We start from the raw sequence: 11,743 nt of genomic DNA, 5'->3' as shown, positions 1-11,743 counted from the left end.
GTTAGCGCTGGAGGTCGAAAATTATTGACCCCAAGGTCAAATGTTGAAACCCTTATTTTTTGAGTAACTTTGATCGGATCGTCTCCAAACTTCATGGGAATCTAGTATATGGTCCGGCGCTCAGCTGATTAGTTTTTGGTGGCGATCGGCCTTGACCTTCATGGTTAGCGCTGGAGGTCGAAAATTATTGACCCCAAGGTCAAATGTTGAAATCGTAGGTACCATATCTTCGCATATATTCGCATGTAACTTCGCATATCAGAGTCCTATAGAGATACCCTTCAGCACACAAAATTTTGAAGGTCAAGGTCAAAGGTCAAGGTCACTTTGTGGTCAATCATGGAGGTCGACGAAACCCTTATTTTTTGAGTAACTTTGATCGGATCGTCTCCAAACTTCATGGGAATCTAGTATATGGTCCGGCGCTCAGCTGATTAGTTTTTGGTGGCGATCGGCCTTGACCTTCATGGTTAGCGCTGGAGGTCGAAAATTATTGACCCCAAGGTCAAATGTTGAAACCCTTATTTTTTGAGTAACTTTGATCGGATCGTCTCCAAACTTCATGGGAATCTAGTATATGGTCCGGCGCTCAGCTGATTAGTTTTTGGTGGCGATCGGCCTTGACCTTCATGGTTAGCGCTGGAGGTCGAAAATTATTGACCCCAAGGTCAAATGTTGAAATCGTAGGTACCATATCTTCGCATATCTTCGCATGTAACTTCGCATATCAGAGTCCTATAGAGATACCCTTCAGCACACAAAATTTTGAAGGTCAAGGTCAAAGGTCAAGGTCACTTTGTGGTCAATCATGGAGGTCGACGAAACCCTTATTTTTTGAGTAACTTTGATCGGATCGTCTCCAAACTTCATGGGAATCTAGTATATGGTCCGGCGCTCAGCTGATTAGTTTTTGGTGGCGATCGGCCTTGACCTTCATGGTTAGCGCTGGAGGTCGAAAATTATTGACCCCAAGGTCAAATGTTGAAATCCTTATTTTTTGAGTAACTTTGATCGGATCGTCTCCAAACTTCATGGGAATCTAGTATATGGTCCGGCGCTCAGCTGATTAGTTTTTGGTGGCGATCGGCCTTGACCTTCATGGTTAGCGCTGGAGGTCGAAAATTATTGACCCCAAGGTCAAATTTTGAAATCGTAGGTACCATATCGAGTAATACCTCATATGAATGCCCTTGATGAGTGCTTCCCAGATCTGTAAACAGTTTGACGCTATGACGTCATTTGATGACGTCATGACGAAAAAACGGAATTTTCATGAAACAATTATTTCCTCAGTTCTCATCAAAATCTTTCAATATCTCGTGGGCAGACATTCCTCAAAGAGTCGCTTCTAGTGGATAGCAGTTCTGTTCACCTCAGTGTGACCTGAAGCAAGTCACTCATGTTCACATTTTGGCAAGATACGGTTCACCCTGTGGGTGACATATGTTTTTATTTGTTTGTTTTTTTGTTTTTTTGTTTGTGGTTAATCATTTTTTTTCCACGTTTAGATCACTCTGTAGACCACAGTTATTATTGGAAACTCCTGTAACTTCGCATATCAGAGTCCTATAGAGATACCCTTCAGCACACAAAATTTTGAAGGTCAAGGTCAAAGGTCAAGGTCACTTTGCGGTCAATCATGGAGGTCAACGAAACCCTTATTTTTTGAGTAACTTTGATCGGATCGTCTCCAAACTTGGTGGGTATCTAGTATATGGTCCCGCGCTCAGCTGATTAGTTTTTGGTGTCGATCGGCCTTGACCTTCAAGGTCATTTTGAAGGTCATTCAATTTTGACCAAAAGGTAAAATTTTCAAGTTTCAGTTACCATATTTACCACAGTTATTATTGGAAACTCCTGTAACTTCGCAGATCAGAGTCCTATAGAGATACCCTTCAGCACACAAAATTTTGAAGGTCAAGGTCAAAGGTCAAGGTCACTTTGCGGTCAATCATGGAGGTCAACGAAACCATTATTTTTTGAGTAACTTTGATCTTATGATCTCCAAACTTGGTGGGTATATAGGGTGTGGTATGGCGCTCAGCTGATTAGTTTTTGGTGTCGATCGGCCTTGACCTTCCAAGGTCAAAGGTCAAGGTCACTTTGCGGTCAGTCATGGAGGTCAACGAAACCCTTATTTTTTGAGTAACTTTGATCGGATCATCTCCAAACTTGGTGGGTATCTAGTATATGGTCCGGCGCTCAGCTGATTAGTTTTTGGTGGCGATCGGCCTTGACCTTCATGGTTAGCGCTGGAGGTCGACCTTGACCTTTGACCTTGACCTTCAGATCACTCTGTAGACCACAGTTATTATTGGAAACTCCTGTAACTTCGCATATCAGAGTCCTATAGAGATACCCTTCAGCACACAAAATTTTGAAGGTCAAGGTCAAAGGTCAAGGTCACTTTGTGGTCAATCATGGAGGTCGACGAAACCCTTATTTTTTGAGTAACTTTGATCGGATCGTCTCCAAACTTCATGGGAATCTAGTATATGGTCCGGCGCTCAGCTGATTAGTTTTTGGTGGCGATCGGCCTTGACCTTCATGGTTAGCGCTGGAGGTCGAAAATTATTGACCCCAAGGTCAAATTTTGAAATCGTAGGTACCATATCGAGTAATACCTCATATGAATGCCCTTGATGAGTGCTTCCCAGATCTGTAAACAGTTTGACGCTATGACGTCATTTGATGACGTCATGACGAAAAAACGGAATTTTCATGAAACAATTATTTCCTCAGTTCTCATCAAAATCTTTCAATATCTCGTGGGCAGACATTCCTCAAAGAGTCGCTTCTAGTGGATAGCAGTTCTGTTCACCTCAGTGTGACCTGAAGCAAGTCACTCATGTTCACATTTTGGCAAGATACGGTTCACCCTGTGGGTGACATATGTTTTTATTTGTTTGTTTTTTTGTTTTTTTGTTTGTGGTTAATCATTTTTTTTCCACGTTTAGATCACTCTGTAGACCACAGTTATTATTGGAAACTCCTGTAACTTCGCATATCAGAGTCCTATAGAGATACCCTTCAGCACACAAAATTTTGAAGGTCAAGGTCAAAGGTCAAGGTCACTTTGCGGTCAATCATGGAGGTCAACGAAACCCTTATTTTTTGAGTAACTTTGATCGGATCGTCTCCAAACTTGGTGGGTATCTAGTATATGGTCCCGCGCTCAGCTGATTAGTTTTTGGTGTCGATCGGCCTTGACCTTCAAGGTCATTTTGAAGGTCATTCAATTTTGACCAAAAGGTAAAATTTTCAAGTTTCAGTTACCATATTTACCACAGTTATTATTGGAAACTCCTGTAACTTCGCAGATCAGAGTCCTATAGAGATACCCTTCAGCACACAAAATTTTGAAGGTCAAGGTCAAAGGTCAAGGTCACTTTGCGGTCAATCATGGAGGTCAACGAAACCATTATTTTTTGAGTAACTTTGATCTTATGATCTCCAAACTTGGTGGGTATATAGGGTGTGGTATGGCGCTCAGCTGATTAGTTTTTGGTGTCGATCGGCCTTGACCTTCCAAGGTCAAAGGTCAAGGTCACTTTGCGGTCAGTCATGGAGGTCAACGAAACCCTTATTTTTTGAGTAACTTTGATCGGATCATCTCCAAACTTGGTGGGTATCTAGTATATGGTCCGGCGCTCAGCTGATTAGTTTTTGGTGGCGATCGGCCTTGACCTTCATGGTTAGCGCTGGAGGTCGACCTTGACCTTTGACCTTGACCTTCAGATCACTCTGTAGACCACAGTTATTATTGGAAACTCCTGTAACTTCGCATATCAGAGTCCTATAGAGATACCCTTCAGCACACAAAATTTTGAAGGTCAAGGTCAAAGGTCAAGGTCACTTTGTGGTCAATCATGGAGGTCGACGAAACCCTTATTTTTTGAGTAACTTTGATCGGATCGTCTCCAAACTTCATGGGAATCTAGTATATGGTCCGGCGCTCAGCTGATTAGTTTTTGGTGGCGATCGGCCTTGACCTTCATGGTTAGCGCTGGAGGTCGAAAATTATTGACCCCAAGGTCAAATGTTGAAATCGTTATTTTTTGAGTAACTTTGATCGGATCGTCTCCAAACTTCATGGGAATCTAGTATATGGTCCGGCGCTCAGCTGATTAGTTTTTGGTGGCGATCGGCCTTGACCTTCATGGTTAGCGCTGGAGGTCGAAAATTATTGACCCCAAGGTCAAATTTTGAAATCGTAGGTACCATATCGAGTAATACCTCATATGAATGCCCTTGATGAGTGCTTCCCAGATCTGTAAACAGTTTGACGCTATGACGTCATTTGATGACGTCATGACGAAAAAACGGAATTTTCATGAAAAAATTATTTCCTCAGTTCTCATCAAAATCTTTCAATATCTCGTGGGCAGACATTCCTCAAAGAGTCGCTTCTAGTGGATAGCAGTTCTGTTCACCTCAGTGTGACCTGAAGCAAGTCACTCATGTTCACATTTTGGCAAGATACGGTTCACCCTGTGGGTGACATAGGTTTATTTGTTTTTTTGTTTGTGGTTAATCATTTTTTTTCACGTTTAGATCACTCTGTAGACCACAGTTATTATTGGAAACTCCTGTAACTTCGCATATCAGAGTCCTATAGAGATACCCTTCAGCACACAAAATTTTGAAGGTCAAGGTCAAAGGTCAAGGTCACTTTGTGGTCAATCATGGAGGTCGACGAAACCCTTATTTTTTGAGTAACTTTGATCGGATCGTCTCCAAACTTCATGGGAATCTAGTATATGGTCCGGCGCTCAGCTGATTAGTTTTTGGTGGCGATCGGCCTTGACCTTCATGGTTAGCGCTGGAGGTCGAAAATTATTGACCCCAAGGTCAAATGTTGAAACCCTTATTTTTTGAGTAACTTTGATCGGATCGTCTCCAAACTTCATGGGAATCTAGTATATGGTCCGGCGCTCAGCTGATTAGTTTTTGGTGGCGATCGGCCTTGACCTTCATGGTTAGCGCTGGAGGTCGAAAATTATTGACCCCAAGGTCAAATGTTGAAATCGTAGGTACCATATCTTCGCATATCTTCGCATGTAACTTCGCAGATCAGAGTCCTATAGAGATACCCTTCAGCACACAAAATTTTGAAGGTCAAGGTCAAAGGTCAAGGTCACTTTGTGGTCAATCATGGAGGTCGACGAAACCCTTATTTTTTGAGTAACTTTGCTCGGATCGTCTCCAAACTTCATGGGAATCTAGTATATGGTCCGGCGCTCAGCTGATTAGTTTTTGGTGGCGATCGGCCTTGACCTTCATGGTTAGCGCTGGAGGTCGAAAATTATTGACCCCAAGGTCAAATGTTGAAATCCTTATTTTTTGAGTAACTTTGATCGGATCGTCTCCAAACTTCATGGGAATCTAGTATATGGTCCGGCGCTCAGCTGATTATTTTTTGGTGGCGATCGGCCTTGACCTTCATGGTTAGCGCTGGAGGTCGAAAATTATTGACCCCAAGGTCAAATGTTGAAATCGTAGGTACCATATCTTCGCATATCTTCGCATGTAACTTCGCATATCAGAGTCCTATAGAGATACCCTTCAGCACACAAAATTTTGAAGGTCAAGGTCAAAGGTCAAGGTCACTTTGTGGTCAATCATGGAGGTCGACGAAACCCTTATTTTTTGAGTAACTTTGATCGGATCGTCTCCAAACTTCATGGGAATCTAGTATATGGTCCGGCGCTCAGCTGATTAGTTTTTGGTGGCGATCGGCCTTGACCTTCATGGTTAGCGCTGGAGGTCGAAAATTATTGACCCCAAGGTCAAATGTTGAAATCCTTATTTTTTGAGTAACTTTGATCGGATCGTCTCCAAACTTCATGGGAATCTAGTATATGGTCCGGCGCTCAGCTGATTATTTTTTGGTGGCGATCGGCCTTGACCTTCATGGTTAGCGCTGGAGGTCGAAAATTATTGACCCCAAGGTCAAATTTTGAAATCGTAGGTACCATATCGAGTAATACCTCATATGAATGCCCTTGATGAGTGCTTCCCAGATCTGTAAACAGTTTGACGCTATGACGTCATTTGATGACGTCATGACGAAAAAACGGAATTTTCATGAAAAAATTATTTCCTCAGTTCTCATCAAAATCTTTCAATATTTCATGTGCGTTGGTCATGAAGACATACTATTCACCATACGAAATTATTAAGGTCAAGGTCAAAGGTCAAGGTCACTTTGCGGTCGCTTTAGACATTATATAAATGACGTCATTTGGTGACGTTATAAGGCAAACACGTATTTTTCAAGGTCACTCTCTAGAACGATTATCATCGGAATATCTCGTGGGCAGACATTCCTCAAAGAGTCGCTTCTAGTGGATAGCAGTTCTGTTCACCTCAGTGTGACCTGAAGCAAGTCACTCATGTTCACATTTTGGCAAGATACGGTTCACCCTGTGGGTGATATATGTTCATTTTTATCTTGCCAAAACGAAGTTTTTGCAAGATGTATTAGTCAGCTTGTATGTTTGTTTTTTTGTTTGTTTTTTTGTTTGTTTTTTTGTTTTTTTGTTTGTGGTTAATCATTTTTTTTCCACGTTTAGATCACTCTGTAGACCACAGTTATTATTGGAAACTCCTGTAACTTCGCATATCAGAGTCCTATAGAGATACCCTTCAGCACACAAAATTTTGAAGGTCAAGGTCAAAGGTCAAGGTCACTTTGCGGTCAATCATGGAGGTCAACGAAACCCTTATTTTTTGAGTAACTTTGATCGGATCGTCTCCAAACTTGGTGGGTATCTAGTATATGGTCCCGCGCTCAGCTGATTAGTTTTTGGTGTCGATCGGCCTTGACCTTCAAGGTCATTTTGAAGGTCATTCAATTTTGACCAAAAGGTAAAATTTTCAAGTTTCAGTTACCATATTTACCACAGTTATTATTGGAAACTCCTGTAACTTCGCAGATCAGAGTCCTATAGAGATACCCTTCAGCACACAAAATTTTGAAGGTCAAGGTCAAAGGTCAAGGTCACTTTGCGGTCAATCATGGAGGTCAACGAAACCATTATTTTTTGAGTAACTTTGATCTTATGATCTCCAAACTTGGTGGGTATATAGGGTGTGGTATGGCGCTCAGCTGATTAGTTTTTGGTGTCGATCGGCCTTGACCTTCCAAGGTCAAAGGTCAAGGTCACTTTGCGGTCAATCATGGAGGTCAACGAAACCCTTATTTTTTGAGTAACTTTGATCGGATCATCTCCAAACTTGGTGGGTATCTAGTATATGGTCCGGCGCTCAGCTGATTAGTTTTTGGTGGCGATCGGCCTTGACCTTCCAAGGTCAAAGGTCAAGGTCACTTTGCGGTCAATCATGGAGGTCAACGAAACCCTTATTTTTTGAGTAACTTTGATCGGATCGTCTCCAAACTTGGTGGGTATCTAGTATATGGTCCGGCGCTCAGCTGATTCGTTTTTGGTGGCGATCGGCCTTGACCTTCATTTTGTTTTTTTGTTTGTGGTTAATCATTTTTTTTTCACGTTTAGATCACTCTGTAGACCACAGTTATTATTGGAAACTCCTGTAACTTCGCATATCAGAGTCCTATAGAGATACCCTTCAGCACACAAAATTTTGAAGGTCAAGGTCAAAGGTCAAGGTCACTTTGTGGTCAATCATGGAGGTCGACGAAACCCTTATTTTTTGAGTAACTTTGATCGGATCGTCTCCAAACTTCATGGGAATCTAGTATATGGTCCGGCGCTCAGCTGATTAGTTTTTGGTGGCGAGCGGCCTTGACCTTCATGGTTAGCGCTGGAGGTCGAAAATTATTGACCCCAAGGTCAAATTTTGAAATCGTAGTTTTTTGAGTAACTTTGATCGGGTCGTCTCCAAACTTCATGGGAATCTAGTATATGGTCCGGCGCTCAGCTGATTAGTTTTTGGTGGCGATCGGCCTTGACCTTCATGGTTAGCGCTGGAGGTCGAAAATTATTGACCCCAAGGTCAAATTTTGAAATCGTAGGTACCATATAGACCACAGTTATTATTGGAAACTCCTGTAACTTCGCATATCAGAGTCCTATAGAGATACCCTTCAGCACACAAAATTTTGAAGGTCAAGGTCAAAGGTCAAGGTCACTTTGCGGTCAATCATGGAGGTCAACGAAACCCTTATTTTTTGAGTAACTTTGATCGGATCGTCTCCAAACTTCATGGGAATCTAGTATATGGTCCGGCGCTCAGCTGATTAGTTTTTGGTGGCGATCGGCCTTGATCTTCATGGTTAGCGCTGGAGGTCGAAAATTATTGACCCCAAGGTCAAATTTTGAAATCGTAGTTTTTTGAGTAACTTTGATCGGATCGTCTCCAAACTTCATGGGAATCTAGTATATGGTCCGTCGCTCAGCTGATTAGTTTTTGGTGGCGATCGGCCTTGACCTTCATGGTTAGCGCTGGAGGTCGAAAATTATTGACCCCAAGGTCAAATTTTGAAATCGTAGGTACCATATAGACCACAGTTATTATTGGAAACTCCTGTAACTTCGCATATCAGAGTCCTATAGAGATACCCTTCAGCACACAAAATTTTGAAGGTCAAGGTCAAAGGTCAAGGTCACTTTGCGGTCAATCATGGAGGTCAACGAAACCCTTATTTTTTGAGTAACTTTGATCGGATCGTCTCCAAACTTCATGGGAATCTAGTATATGGTCCGGCGCTCAGCTGATTAGTTTTTGGTGGCGATCGGCCTTGACCTTCATGGTTAGCGCTGGAGGTCGAAAATTATTGACCCCAAGGTCAAATTTTGAAATCGTAGTTTTTTTGAGTAACTTTGATCGGATCGTCTCCAAACTTCATGGGAATCTAGTATATGGTCCGGCGCTCAGCTGATTATTTTTTGGTGGCGATCGGCCTTGACCTTCATGGTTAGCGCTGGAGGTCGAAAATTATTGACCCCAAGGTCAAATTTTGAAATCGTAGGTACCATATCGAGTAATACCTCATATGAATGCCCTTGATGAGTGCTTCCCAGATCTGTAAACAGTTTGACGCTATGACGTCATTTGATGACGTCATGACGAAAAAACGGAATTTTCACATTTTGGCAAGATACGGTTCACCCTGTGGGTGACATATGTTTATTTTGTTTGTTTTTTTGTTTGTGGTTAATCATTTTTTTTTCACGTTTAGATCACTCTGTAGACCACAGTTATTATTGGAAACTCCTGTAACTTCGCATATCAGAGTCCTATAGAGATACCCTTCAGCACACAAAATTTTGAAGGTCAAGGTCAAAGGTCAAGGTCACTTTGCGGTCAATCATGGAGGTCAACGAAACCCTTATTTTTTGAGTAACTTTGATCTTATGATCTCCAAACTTGGTGGGTATATAGGGTGTGGTATGGCGCTCAGCTGATTAGTTTTTGGTGTCGATCGGCCTTGACCTTCAAGGTCATTTTGAAGGTCATTCAATTTTGACCAAAAGGTAAAATTTTCAAGTTTCAGTTACCATATCGAGTAGTACCTCAAATTGAAGCCCTTGTTGAGTGCTTTCCAAACATATAACTAGTTTGACAATGTGACGTCATTTGACGGCGTTATGACGAAAAAACTGCACTTTTCATGTATATTGTATTGCTTTAGTTCGCATTGTTTAGGTCACTCTGTAGACCACAGTTATTATTGGAAACTCCTGTAACTTCGCATATCAGAGTCCTATAGAGATACCCTTCAGCACACAAAATTTTGAAGGTCAAGGTCAAAGGTCAAGGTCACTTTGCGGTCAATCATGGAGGTCAACGAAACCCTTATTTTTTGAGTAACTTTGATCTTATGATCTCCAAACTTGGTGGGTATATAGGGTGTGGTATGGCGCTCAGCTGATTAGTTTTTGGTGGCGATCGGCCTTGACCTTCATGGTTAGCGCTGGAGGTCGAAAATTATTGACCCCAAGGTCAAATTTTGAAATCGTAGGTACCATATCGAGTAATACCTCATATGAATGCCCTTGATGAGTGCTTCCCAGATCTGTAAACAGTTTGACGCTATGACGTCATTTGATGACGTCATGACGAAAAAACGGAATTTTCACATTTTGGCAAGATACGGTTCACCCTGTGGGTGATTTTTCATTTTTTTGTTTTTTTGTTTGTGGTTAATCATTTTTTTTCACGTTTAGATCACTCTGTAGACCACAGTTATTATTGGAAACTCCTGTAACTTCGCATATCAGAGTCCTATAGAGATACCCTTCAGCACACAAAATTTTGAAGGTCAAGGTCAAAGGTCAAGGTCACTTTGTGGTCAATCATGGAGGTCGACGAAACCCTTATTTTTTGAGTAACTTTGATCGGATCGTCTCCAAACTTCATGGGAATCTAGTATATGGTCCGGCGCTCAGCTGATTAGTTTTTGGTGGCGATCGGCCTTGACCTTCATGGTTAGCGCTGGAGGTCGAAAATTATTGACCCCAAGGTCAAATGTTGAAACCCTTATTTTTTGAGTAACTTTGATCGGATCGTCTCCAAACTTCATGGGAATCTAGTATATGGTCCGGCGCTCAGCTGATTAGTTTTTGGTGGCGATCGGCCTTGACCTTCATGGTTAGCGCTGGAGGTCGAAAATTATTGACCCCAAGGTCAAATGTTGAAATCGTAGGTACCATATCTTCGCATATCTTCGCATGTAACTTCGCAGATCAGAGTCCTATAGAGATACCCTTCAGCACACAAAATTTTGAAGGTCAAGGTCAAAGGTCAAGGTCACTTTGTGGTCAATCATGGAGGTCGACGAAACCCTTATTTTTTGAGTAACTTTGCTCGGATCGTCTCCAAACTTCATGGGAATCTAGTATATGGTCCGGCGCTCAGCTGATTAGTTTTTGGTGGCGATCGGCCTTGACCTTCATGGTTAGCGCTGGAGGTCGAAAATTATTGACCCCAAGGTCAAATGTTGAAATCCTTATTTTTTGAGTAACTTTGATCGGATCGTCTCCAAACTTCATGGGAATCTAGTATATGGTCCGGCGCTCAGCTGATTATTTTTTGGTGGCGATCGGCCTTGACCTTCATGGTTAGCGCTGGAGGTCGAAAATTATTGACCCCAAGGTCAAATTTTGAAATCGTAGGTACCATATCGAGTAATACCTCATATGAATGCCCTTGATGAGTGCTTCCCAGATCTGTAAACAGTTTGACGCTATGACGTCATTTGATGACGTCATGACGAAAAAACGGAATTTTCATGAAAAAATTATTTCCTCAGTTCTCATCAAAATCTTTCAATATTTCATGTGCGTTGGTCATGAAGACATACTATTCACCATACGAAATTATTAAGGTCAAGGTCAAAGGTCAAGGTCACTTTGCGGTCGCTTTAGACATTATATAAATGACGTCATTTGGTGACGTTATAAGGCAAACACGTATTTTTCAAGGTCACTCTCTAGAACGATTATCATCGGAATATCTCGTGGGCAGACATTCCTCAAAGAGTCGCTTCTAGTGGATAGCAGTTCTGTTCACCTCAGTGTGACCTGAAGCAAGTCACTCATGTTCACATTTTGGCAAGATACGGTTCACCCTGTGGGTGACATATGTTCATTTTGTTTGTTTTTTTGTTTGTGGTTAATCATTTTTTTTTCACGTTTAGATCACTCTGTAGACCACAGTTATTATTGGAAACTCCTGTAACTTCGCATATCAGAGTCCTATAGAGATACCCTTCAGCACACAAAATTTTGAAGGTCAAGGTCAAAGGTCAAGGTCACTT

Source organism: Myxine glutinosa, chromosome 7, assembly GCF_964187855.1.
Source record: "Myxine glutinosa chromosome 7, kmMyxGlut1.1, whole genome shotgun sequence".
In the NCBI taxonomy this organism is placed as follows: domain Eukaryota; kingdom Metazoa; phylum Chordata; class Myxini; order Myxiniformes; family Myxinidae; genus Myxine; species Myxine glutinosa.
The sequence above is the reverse complement of the archived record's forward strand: the minus strand, read 5'-3'. Positions refer to the sequence as shown.